The sequence below is a fragment of the Grampus griseus genome, assembly GCF_964374135.1.
Source record: "Grampus griseus genome assembly, chromosome: 2".
Taxonomy (NCBI): Eukaryota; Metazoa; Chordata; class Mammalia; order Artiodactyla; family Delphinidae; genus Grampus; species Grampus griseus.
In genome coordinates this window covers 174,219,729-174,231,871 of record NC_139018.1, presented here as the reverse complement: position 1 = coordinate 174,231,871, position 12,143 = coordinate 174,219,729, and the positions used below count along the sequence as shown (strand labels likewise).

The 12,143-nt window shown below is 45.3% G+C and overlaps 1 protein-coding gene across 6 annotated transcripts in view; it reads right to left on the bottom strand.

Moving 5' to 3' along the window:
* ZNF438 (zinc finger protein 438) overlaps positions 1–10,349 on the bottom strand; it is a 171,404-nt gene extending 161,055 nt beyond the window's left edge. For 3 of the 6 annotated variants that reach the window (XM_082681414.1, XM_082681416.1, XM_082681417.1), the window contains exon 1: positions 10,254–10,349. The gene's annotated coding sequence lies outside the window, so the exon portion shown is untranslated. Of the gene's footprint in view, positions 1–6,780; positions 6,900–10,253 lie in introns of those variants that run through there. The other 3 variants (XM_082681415.1, XM_082681418.1, XM_082681419.1) reach the window with 2 other exon arrangements.
* Between the last annotated feature and the right edge of the window lie 1,794 nt (positions 10,350–12,143).

The following is a 12,143-nucleotide window of genomic DNA, read 5'->3' as shown; positions in this document are numbered from 1 at the left end:
TTTAATAGCCATTGTATGCCAAGGACTCTTGAAAAATAACAATAAAAAGACAGGAAGTGCAATTGAAAAGTGGGTAAGAGACAAGCAGACAATTCACCGAAAATAAAATCCAAGTGGTCAGATAAAATACAGGCTGCCCCATTAACTCTGAATTAAAGATAGATAATGAAAAAAATTCAGTATAAGCATGGCCTGACTACTACACAGTATACACTTATACTAAAAAATTATTTGTTGTTTATTTGAAATTCAAATTTTATAATGTCCTGTATTTTTACTTTCTAAATCTGGCAAGCACAGGTGAAATCCATGTGGCTAACAAGTGAATGAAGAGAAGCTGAGTCTCACTAGTAATCAAAGAAATGCAAATTAAACCTACGTGATACCATTTTATATCTTTTATATTAGCAAAGTCCAGAAAACAAGGCTTTTATTGAAGTGCATATAACCCTGTATTTTTCCATTTTATTACAAAAGATCACCTAGCCTAAGATTCTTTTTTCATCACACCACTAGGCAATACAAGCCCAACTATTCACTGCATGTGCACAGAGAAAAACCACACTTCAAATCATAACTTCATACAGTAGGTAGTACAGGAATAATCCCAGTAACCATGGTCAGGCATCATAGACTTTTTTCTAGAAAACTTAAGTACCTATTTAGAATAAATTTGTAAAAATGAAATGTTGAGGATTGAATATGCTTGAGTATCATTTCGTAATCAACAGCTCTTTCATAAGGAACATCATAACATTAATTTTGCTACTAGATGAAGATTAACCTCTTAAGGTTAACTCTCATAGCAGGTCAGAAACTTGGACTGTAAATAAAAACGAGAATCAGGCTTCACGGTTTCAAAGAGCTTTCACGTAAAAATGCTTTATCTAAATCACAACTATAGCTTTAGCACTGGATGATGATATCCATCTGGAAGGCAGAGGTAAGACACAAAAGCTGTAGGTTAAGGAAGGGAATAGGGGGACTTCCCTGGCGGCGCAGTGGTTAAGAATCCGTCTGCCAACGCAGGGGACACGGGTTCAAGCGCTGCTCCAGGAAGATCCCACATGTCGTGGAGCAACGTAGCCCGTGCGCCACAACTACAGAGCCCGCGTGCCTAGGGCCCGCGAGTCACAACTACTGAGCTCGCGTGCCTAGAGCCCGCGCACCTCAACAAAGAGCAGCCCCCGCTCCGCTCACCGCAACTAAAGAAAGCCCGCGCACAGCAATGAAGACCCAACGCAGCCAAACAATAAATAAATTAAATATTTTTTTTAAAAAAAGGGAAGGGAGTAGGAGAAGCCTGTAAACACAACGTATACAGCACCCATTCTTTTTTTTTTTTTTTTTTTTTGCGGTACGCGGGCTTCTCACTGTTGTGGCCTCTCCCGCTGCGGAGCACAGGCTCCAGACGCACAGGCCCAGCGGCCATGGCTCACGGGCCCAGCCGCTCTGCGGCACGTGGGATCTTCCCAGACCGGGGCACGAACCCGCGTCCCCTGCATCGGCAGGCGGACTCTCAACCACTGCGCCACCAGGGAAGCCCAGCACCCATTCTTTTTTAAATATTATGAGCTTATTTCGTGTAAATACAGCATGTATGCTATTTTAAATAAAATTTCGATTCAAAACACAAAGTACACCAACAACTCATTTTGCCTTCTTGAACTTCTAGGATAAATAATGCCCTCTGAGTTGATTTTAACATCTCCAGAGGAAAACATTTTTAAAACTAAACTCTTACTATGAGAGATCAATTTAGAAAAAGACCAACATTTTGGCACAGTTCCGAGAAATAGTCATAAATAGCTCTTTATTTCATTCCGAAGCATAAAAATATTTCAAAATAAATACTAAACCAAAATACTTTATATGAATGGTACTCTAATATAATAGTTGTAGTAAACTGATTTACAGATACTAACGTGACTCAGCCTCCCTTATATAAAAGACATGCAATATAATCGTGAACACTTCTAAAATGTTGGTATAGGGAAAATTGCTAGTTTGCTTTCAAAAGGAGATCACTTCTGGAGGTACCTCTAACAACAGCAAACCCAGCAAGCTTTTAGATCTATAATTCAGCTTCCATCAGGACGAACTGTGGCAGGCATCTGACACAACACACCCCCACAAGAGAGAAAGGTAAACATAGAAGTCACACAGCTTTCACCGTAATGTCTAAGGCATTAAAGTATTTCCATAAATCACATATTACCTTTTTAACTACATATAAAAATAATCCTTGAAACAGCCTGGGTCCCAAATATCATAGAATCCTGAGGCTACTGGGTAGGAAACAAATGATACTCACTGCACTCTTTTTTTTTTTTCTTTTAAGTTTCAGAAGAAAAGCAAAATCAAAGTGTTATATTAGCACCACTGCTAACAAAGGTTTGACATAAACATGGAAAATTTAAAGTACCTGTTCTTCAACTTCAAGAAAGGAAAAGATTATTCCTTGGCTCTTGTCCCAAGCTGGGAACAAGTAAACACAGAACCGGTTTTAAATAAGCCCCAATCAATCAATCCTTCAACTCTACTCAATATCTCCACTTAAGTACGCAGTTGAGAAAGTACGCCAATCAGGAACTGCCCCCCCTTCAGTACCTTCGCTCCTCAAAGCTGGCCAGTCCCTAAACTCCAAGTTTAAAGTCAACCAATCCTTAAATTGTCTCACTTTTGAAAAAAAAAAAATCCTGAAACTCCATGCTTCCTCAAAATCCCACCTAAGCACATCTCTGCCTGTTGTGAGGACCATATTCTGCAGGCATGATTCTCCCTTGCTCAGCAAGTATGAAATTCAGCTTTGATTTAGCTACACTGGAGTGGTGGTCTCTTCCTTCAATAATACGATAAATATTATGGTTACTTGGTTATTAGCATTTTTCTTCATGAAGCTAAGAAAAATATTTGTTATAATAATTCAATTTTATGGAAAGTTGAGAGTCTTTGCCTTTTAAGCCTAAGTATAATCCTTCTAGCCCAATACACAGCTGCACTAACAAAGGGGTCCCTTTCCTTCTCCTCTCAACCCCAGACCCACACCTCACACTATCAATGGTCCAAACCCAGCCGATGGATGTACCATATGAAACACTAAAATTTCCAATTACTGGAACTTGTATCAAGAATTGAGTGTCATCAAATAGTCTTCAAAGAATATGGTAACTGAGCAAATATTCAAGTAGATACTCTTTCTGACCTAATAGAAATGACAGTGTGGCTTGGTTTTTTAAGATCTGAAAACCTAAATTCTAAATCCTATCTTTGAGATTGGTTTACTTGGGTAAACTGATCATCTCCTCTTAAATTTTTCAGTCTAGAAAATAAAGCGACCATCACCAGCTCCTACCACCTCACAAAAATGATGTATGTACTCATTTAGAGTAAGATGAACTCTAAATGTTTCAGAAAGGCAAATAAAACCCAACCATTATGTTATTTTGTTTGTTGCTAAAGTCAACTCAGCTTGAGGTTTAGGTCAGCATGGAAAAAAGTAAGAAAAACTGTCTCAATTTGACATAAAAGATGGCTGAAGAGAGTAATACAGGTTCTAATTAGAAAATTAGAATGAATGGGAGTCCTATCCCAAATATAAATCCCTCTATCAGACTGGCAAAGTGAATCGTGCGAGAGGGCTGCCTGACCCAAGTACACTCAGATACGGCTGAGGGCCACGTTTTGGACGGCTTGTGGACTTAGCGTTCTCAAAAAATAAATTCTAAATGGCAAGTGGTGTTACCTTACGGTTTATCAAAGCTCCGTGAAGTTTCCACTCGAGTCCAGTCAGAGTAGGATTACGAACACTGAATTACCAATTGATTCAAGTTAACATGAACATTTGACTAGGTGTTAAAGGAAACCAGAATGTCACCGCAAGATCTGCCATTTTGGCATATTGGTTATTTTGAATTAAAGGCACTTAAGAAATAGCAGGTACAAGAAAGACACTCTGAGTCTCCTTTGTCCTTCCTGAAAGCAAGAGATAAAAGTCCCATGTGAAAGGTACTCTCTCTGTACCAGGAGGAAGACATTCTTATCAGCAGAGGCGGGGAACTGGGGGCTGAGAAATCTGTACAAACAAACCTTATTACAGTAAAACCCTTGTCTTGCTGTTACCTCCTCACCACTCACTGCCCCTGGCCCACACCCCTTTGTCTTGTCAACTCTTCACAAAGTTATCATTTGTCTAAAATGTGCAAAAGCTTCCTGCTCTGGTCACTTCTTCAGGTCTTCATTCTCTTGTGAAGGCTCCCATGCATATGTAAAAGTTTAATAAAATGTGTATGTTTTTCTCCTGTTAATCTGTTTTATGTCAGTTTAATTCTCAGGCCCAGCTAGAGACCCAGAGAGGGTAGATGGGAATTTTCCCTCACCTACAGTGCCAAGAGGCCTACATAGTTAGGTTAGGCATAGATTTGGTGAATTCATACAGAAACTGTCGAATTTATTTCTAGAGAAGAATCCATGGAGAGGCAGTATAGCTCAGAGGAAACAGTCAAAACTACATTATGAGTTTGGTGACCTTGAATAAGTTACTTAGTATCTCTGAACCTGTTTCCTCGTCTATAAAATAGGAATTATTTCACAGGACTGTCAGAAAGATTAAAAGAGATAATGATAGACAGTAACTTTAAAAGTGTCCTAAGCATCAGAACTCTGAGTCCTAGACTTACTTTTGTCACTAACTTGCTATAATACACATGACAAGTCATTTGATCTAAGTCGGTTTCCTCATCTGTCAAACAGTGGTGTAACGCATACCCTACACATGTCATGGGTATTTATGACAATTAATGTGAAAAGGATTTTTCAAATATAGAGAAACCCTGGGAGTTTTGCCTGGGAGATAATTAATTCCACACCCACAAAAATGAAGAGGATTCATACGAACAAACTTGTTACAACCCAGGATTATATAATGCTCCAATTAAATTAACTTTACTAAGAAAAACATTTCACACCTAAGAACATACCCGACACACCAGACCCGTTGGCAACCACTCGGCCATTAGCTACAAGAATTCTTTTCCACGCAATGAACGCACCAAATTGGCTCAGCTCTCCAATGAACTAAAAGCAGTTCAACACAATCTTTTGTTCGAGTCGGGTGTCTGCCACTTAAAACTACCCCTTCAATTTCTAAAGCATCAGGGAAAAAAAGGAAAAGAAGAAAGCTATACATTGCAGGGTTTCTCAACAGCAGCAGTGTTGACACTTGAACCAGATCATGTTTCAATGTCGGGGTTGCTCTGTGCACTGTAGGGTATGTAGGTGCATCCTTGGCCGCCACCAACTGGATGCGCAGAGCAGCACCCCTCCCACACAGCTGTGACACCTAAAGATGTCTCCAGGCATTGCCAAATGTCCCCAGGGTGAGCTGGGGAGGGGACAAGATCATCCCCAGTTGCGATCCACTGAGCTACAGCCATAGTACTACCTTCCAGTCGTATTTATCTTACATCTCTCTCTCTCTCCCTATAGACTGGTGGCTTACAATGCAGTCTGAAAAACTAACAGTTTTGCAACATAAGAACTCAAGAAAAGAATGCTGTCTGTAAGACAGTAACGTCGTAAGAAGAATTACAGGTACCGTAGGGAGTTATGGTTCAATTATCTCTTCCATCAACATGCTGTTTTTGCCTCATCCTCTCTAAGAATTCTCTTCTTGGGAGTTTTTTTGGGCTAACAATTTGGTTAGCCTGTCACTAAAGCTTAGTCTCCACCCAGACTTACTAATTCTTATTCGTTAGTGTTTACGTTGAAAAAGAAAAAAAAAATCAAGCCTTGACGTTTTAATTTCTAAGCAACCAAATATGAAATTAATCAAAATTAAGTGTTCCATAGCTATTTAAATTATTAAAATTAAACATTTAAAATATTAAGTAAAATTACCCAAATTAGTATTCAGCTATTACTGTAAATATATAATATATATGTTGAAGGTAATGTGCAAAAATAAAAGAAACCATACGAAGTAGAATTTTAAGCATTACATTTAATGCCTACTACATTCCATCACTGGGCTAGACACATGGTTTTCTACAAGAAACAATTTCCATAATATCAGTACTTACACTGGTACTCTTAACATGGTAGTTTTTAAATTTGCCTAGGTAAATATAAATTTTAAACGCAATTCGGATAAGTTATCTAGGATGCTATATTTCACCTGGTCAGTGTTAGAAAGAGTGGCTTCTGTTGTCTTCAAACAGGACGGCTGACCATCACTGCCCCTCTGCCGGGAGCTACCTGACACAATTAATCGTCAACCTGCTGTCCCAGAGCCTGAACTTAAAAAGTGACAAAGCCTGAGTCATCAACAGGCCACTTAAGACGCAATTCTACTTTATACCACATCTAATGTTCTTAAGGAAGCTAACTGCAATTGTGGTTAAAAAAAATAGTGATAATCACTTCAACTCCATTAAATTTAGGGACGCTACAATAGCAGATTTAAGATTTTGTGAACTGCAAAATGAGACAGCACATCTCCACTTCTACACTTGCGGAGGATTCCTGTTTTAGAGTCCTGGGACTTGGTTATTCAGATCAACTCTCCCACTGAAAGCTAAAAAAGCTAAACAAAATATAACTGCTATCTGTTGTAGGGGAAAAGCTCTGAAATTAATCATGAAATCTACAATGGCATAAATTTATCAATATATAATCGGCAATGGTTCAGATGTGAAATACTCACATTAGGAAGTAATAAAATTGTGATAAATGTATGGAGGTTATAGTACGCCCTGAAAGAAACCCACAGAAATAACATACCTATTCTTGTATGTATGGTTCAAGTTCCTGTGTTTCCACATTGTTCCACACAATTCCACTCATGACAAATATCACCAGATCCTCTTTCTCTGACAAGAAATACAGCTCAGTGTTAACGGGATGATCCGCAGAGAAACTCAAACTCATTCCGATGTGTGGAACTTTGGCCTGATTCACTTAACCGGGCGGAAACCTGCCTAAACACTTCACACAACCCCTCCATCGCCCTCTATTATGCAAGCTGCAACATTTTAAGGCAACTCCCTTATTTCACCAGCTGGCCCTGTCAACACTGATGTAACAGAACTGGAAAAACTCATCACTCCACCATGATATTCAAATATCAAACTGTATTTCACTTGGGAAAAATTATACGGTTGCCAAATAAAACTAATGCAAATATAGTAAACTAGGCAAGGCTCTGAGTCATTCTTTTCTTGAAAAGGACTCTTGGGGAACCTCGAATCCATCCTGCGACCGCTCAGGCCTTCTTTTGCTCCTCTGACCCCGCCCCGCCCCACCCCTCAAGCGTGCGGGGCAGAGCGGGGGCGGCAAGAAGGCCAGGATGAGCTCATTAGTGTGCGCTCCGTCCACTCTAGTTTTATCCCCACGGGTCCTTCCTCACACTCTGCTCCTCCAGAAAGAGAGCTATGTTTTATTCATCTCTGAACTCCCCAAACCTCAGCCAATATCCTGCATATAAAGTCATGCCTAACATCTACTCCATGGCAAGCACCAGATTCGGGACTAGAGACAGAGAAGTAGAAGAGATACGAACCTCAGCCTGGATGGATGTTGGCTGCCTGAACGGAATCAAGTAATGAAAGGCCAGTTAGCACAGCGCCAACTGCCTGTGTTCCTTTCTCCCCTTGCCAATCAAGACTTAATGAGGAACCAAAGAGGGCTTTCTCTTAAGAAACACAAACGTGCGTCTTCAGCCCTGACCATTCCCCTGAGTTCCACATCCATACACCCAAGGGCCTACTCAACGTGTCGACTTGCAGGGCGTTACAGGGATAAACTGCATGGGCTTGGAAGTCAGACGGCTTGGGGTCTGAATCCCAGCTCCATCACTGCCCAGCTGGGTGCCAGCAGGCGGGTCACTCTGAACCTCTCTGTGCCTCTGTCTTCTCCCGCGTAAAGTGGGGGCCCTGAGGGCTCCTGGCACACACAGCTGTGATATAAGGATTAAATGAATTAACATGTGTAAACATGTTTAAAACCCCATCGGGCACACAGTTCACGCTTACACGGTGCTTACTGTTATTCCTAGCGCCAATACTGCTGTTACTATGTCAGGCATCTAAAACTCGTCCAAAACAGAATGCACGGTTTTCTTCCCAAACCCCTTTCTCTCGTCTCGGGAAACAGCGCCACTATCCATCCAGCTGTTCCAGCCTAAAACCTGAGAAGTCATCACTTCTTCCTTTTCCCCACCCTCCAACTAGCAAGTCCACACCAGCACTCCTGGCTTCAGAAGCTTTCCACGACTTTGCCCACGTACCATCACCTCGCCAGTACCTCCCTAGTGCAGGCGCCCACCGTCTCTCCCCAGGGGGCAGCAAGACTCTCCCACCTCCCCACTCTCAACACTCCCCGCTCCACGACCCTCCGGCTAACTCTCCAAGAGCACTGAAGTCAGACGCTATTCCCGTGATGCAAACCTCCCTGTGGCTTTCCATCACGCTTCGAGGAGCATCTTCACTGCCCCACGCCTACAAGGGTCCTATCCCCATCGATAAAAATGGAGATAGTAATACAGACCTCAGAAGGCTGTAAAAACTTCATTAGGCGTTTAGACGAGGGCCTCACACACAGTAAGCTCCAGGCAAGGTTCACTGCTATGATTATTCCTGCCTGACATGCTCTTACCTCAGGCTCTTCCTCTCCCGTCAATCCATTCAACTACCACCCCCTTTGAGAGGTGTCCCCAGACAGACCCCCTCTGAAACGACCTGCCCTGCTCTCCCACTCTTGGCCTTGTCTTCCTTTGCTTCACCGCACTTACCGCCGTCTGAAATAACATCACGTCCTTGCTCTTTGCTGCCCAGTGCCCCGCCGGAACGTGAGCTCCACTAGGTTGGACATGTCATCTCATTTGATGCTCTAGTTCCGCTTCTGACCCAGGACCTGACTCTGAGAGCACAACACACCTCTTCCCCAGGTTAGGGAACCGGCGTGAATTTCTTGGTAACGACACCATACTCTCGTTTTCACCTTCATGACCACAGCTGAACCTCAGGAGAGCGATACTACGCATACCATCATCTTCCATTTTAGAGAGAAGGCTCAAGTTCCAAGTTTGGGTGACTCATCTTTGGACGCAAAGGCTAGTAACGAGCAGAACAAAGGTTCGAACCCCTGCGTTCCCAGTCTAAGGCCCTTCAAACTAGGATGGAAGAGTATTAGGCCCTGGAGCTGACTCTACGGAAACGTGATCTCTCAGTCTCCTGAATAAATACACCGGGGGTGCCTGGTCCTCCGCCCTTCGAAGTTCCTGACAAGCACCTGCCCTGCATCTGAGAACGATTCTGGCACAGCACTAACGCGTCGGCGGCGCACCAAGCCCGGGCGGGCAGGCAGCTACGACGGCGGGGCGTTCCACGGGGACACGGCAGCACCCCGCGACTCTTCCGGGGCGCTCAGAGTTCTCTCTGCAAACCCGCACGGCGGGGCCTCATAATCGCCGAGAGCGCTGCGGTGACGCTTCCAGCGACTTCTTTCTTGGCCCCCGTCCACCACGTTCAGATCGGCCGTCGGGCTCGAGGGCGGTCCAGGATCAGAGCGGGCGGAGGAAGGCGGGAGGCAGACCTGCGGCAAGGACCCCGGCCCACGAGACCTCTGTCAGAGGGCTGCGGGTCCCCACGTTCGCAGAGTAGCCCACTGCCTTTGTACGCTTTCTCCTGGCGCGGTCACATGCTAGTGTCACCTCGCGTGCTCTCACGACGCGCCCGGCCCTGGGGCTGCCTCGGAGGGAGGCCGGAGGCCGCTTCGCCTCCAGTGTACGCGAAAAGGGCACTGAGGCAGCAAGTGGTCATCCCTGCAAGTGGCTCCGCCTCAGCCACCTGGTCGCTCGCGGGACCCCAGAGGAAGCCCGGGCGGGGGGGGCGGGGTGTCTCCGCAGGAACCCTGCACCCCTGACTCAGTATGTGCAGAGGGGAACCCAGTGCCCCCATCGGGGAAGAAGGAAAGGGGCCTCTCCCCCCCGGACTCCCCCCTCCCCGGCCTCGATATCGGCCCCAGGGGAGACGCTGCGGTGCTGCCAGGGCGCGGCCTCGCCTGCTCGCACGCCCGTCCCTCCCGCCGCGGAGGGCGCGCTCCCCGCCCGGGCGGGCACCTGTCCCGTCACCGCGTTCAGCGGCTCCCCGGACCGCCCCAGGAGCAGAACCCACGGCCACCACCGACTCCGGGGGTGCGAGCAGCCGGGCTAGCCCCGCAGGCCCGGGGAACTGCAGGAATCCTCAGAAACTTACAGTTTTCCTACCGCGTGCGCGTCACGGCGAGGTGACGTCATGAGACCCGGCGCCCGGGCAGGTCAGGCCGCGGGTCGCCGCCGCCCGCCCCCCCACGGCCCCGCCCCCCGCGCGCCGGCGGGAGACACGCCCTTCCTCAGCGGCCCCGCCCCGCCGCGGAGCCCTGGGCGCGGGCGCAGGCGCAGACGGCCCACGTGGCTGCAAAGACCCTGGGAACACAGCAAGCGGGCTGTCGCCCGGGGGCTGGAGCAGGACGCCAGGGTTGTGAGGTAGATTTTCCACAGACATTGCCTTCCCTCCCTCACGTGTTCCTTAAAAGTCCTCCACATGAGGAAACAGCCATTTGCTCTTCACCAGGTGCCACGGGCCCCTCGGCCGGGCGGGGTCAGCTCCCCCACCGGCCTTTGCTCCTGCCTCGCCCCCTCGAGACTCCGCCCCAACTGGATAGGCCCTGGCTTGGCCCCGCCCACTCTGATTATGCCCCGCCCCAGGCCCCGCCCCAACCGGACCTGCTCCTTCTTGGTCCCGCCCACATCGGCTCGGCCCCGCCCCCTAGGGCCCGCCCTTCCGGCTCCCGCTCGAGGCTAGGCGGGCGCCCGGCGGCCCCACCCTGTCCCGGCGGCTCCTCTAGCCTTATTACTTGAGTTTTTAGCCTCTACCCTTCCTACTGGGTTTCCCGCTTTGGCTCAGTGAGACGACTTGCAGACTACCGTTCTCCTCTATTAAGCTTAGCAGGCGATGATCTGTACAAACAAGGATGTTCGCTTCTTCGCTCTTGTAAACTTTCCGCCACCTCCTCCTCGCGTGACGACACCTTCCTGCGCCCGTCCCACGGGTCTCTGCCCCTTTTTAGGCTCTTTCCTGTGTTCTTAAAAATGAAGAGTGCTGGTTCAAAGATGGCTCAGTGGAAGGAAAAAGGAAGGCTCGAGAAGCCGACAGCAATATACTAAACATTTATTTCTGACTTGTTGGATTCTTATATTATTACTCTTATAGGCAGAAAAAAAAACTTGATGCTTAAAAGTGGCTCAGGCAAATATGTCTTGAAAAATAAAGAATGGGAAAAACAGGCCTTGGAAATAGACGCTAAGGAGGAAGTACTGAAGAAAGGATCACTTTTAAAAACTTACTTGGAATCACGACAAATAGCTAGATGAAGCAGGGAATTTTGCCCGGCAGCTCCAGTGTAAATAAAACCTGAAACAATTGTTTGTTTACACTCTCACTGAAAATACTGCAGTATTTTTATAGGAAAGAGTGATGCTGGGGAATGTTAGCCTTTAACGCCTGATATCTGGGCTGGTTAGAAATAAACGTATTATTCAGGAAAAATCCACGTAAGTAATTAAAGCTTAGAGAAGTTTCTGATTTGGATATTATTCGTACATTTTATCTTAATATATCATACAAGGTTTTAACGATCATTATCAAATGACATAAGAAATTTTTAGAGTTTGTAGATAACAATTTTAACAAAAATAAGGTTTTTGTTCTGTGGAGCAGTTACAGAAAAATAAGCACTTTTTAAAACTTCTGCATATTGAACAAATGACAGTATATTTTCCTTGCAAAACAACAATTTTAAGAAAACTTTAAATTGTAAATTTCATTATTTACATGCTTATAAAATCCCCAAAATTGGAATCCTTCTTTAAGGAGATTCTAGATACTCCTATGGGAGCGTCCCACACATCGTATATGTCATCTGTCCTTTTATGGAATGGAAATGGTTAAGAAGTATACACCAAATGCATTAAAAGTTCTTCAATACAAAATACTTCTGCCTCTGTAAGATGGTATGACAGAAGACATTCCTTTCTTCTCATCTTATTATTTAGCAATTTTTTTCTCTTGATACCCCAAGATTTTCAAACAAAACAAAACAAAAAC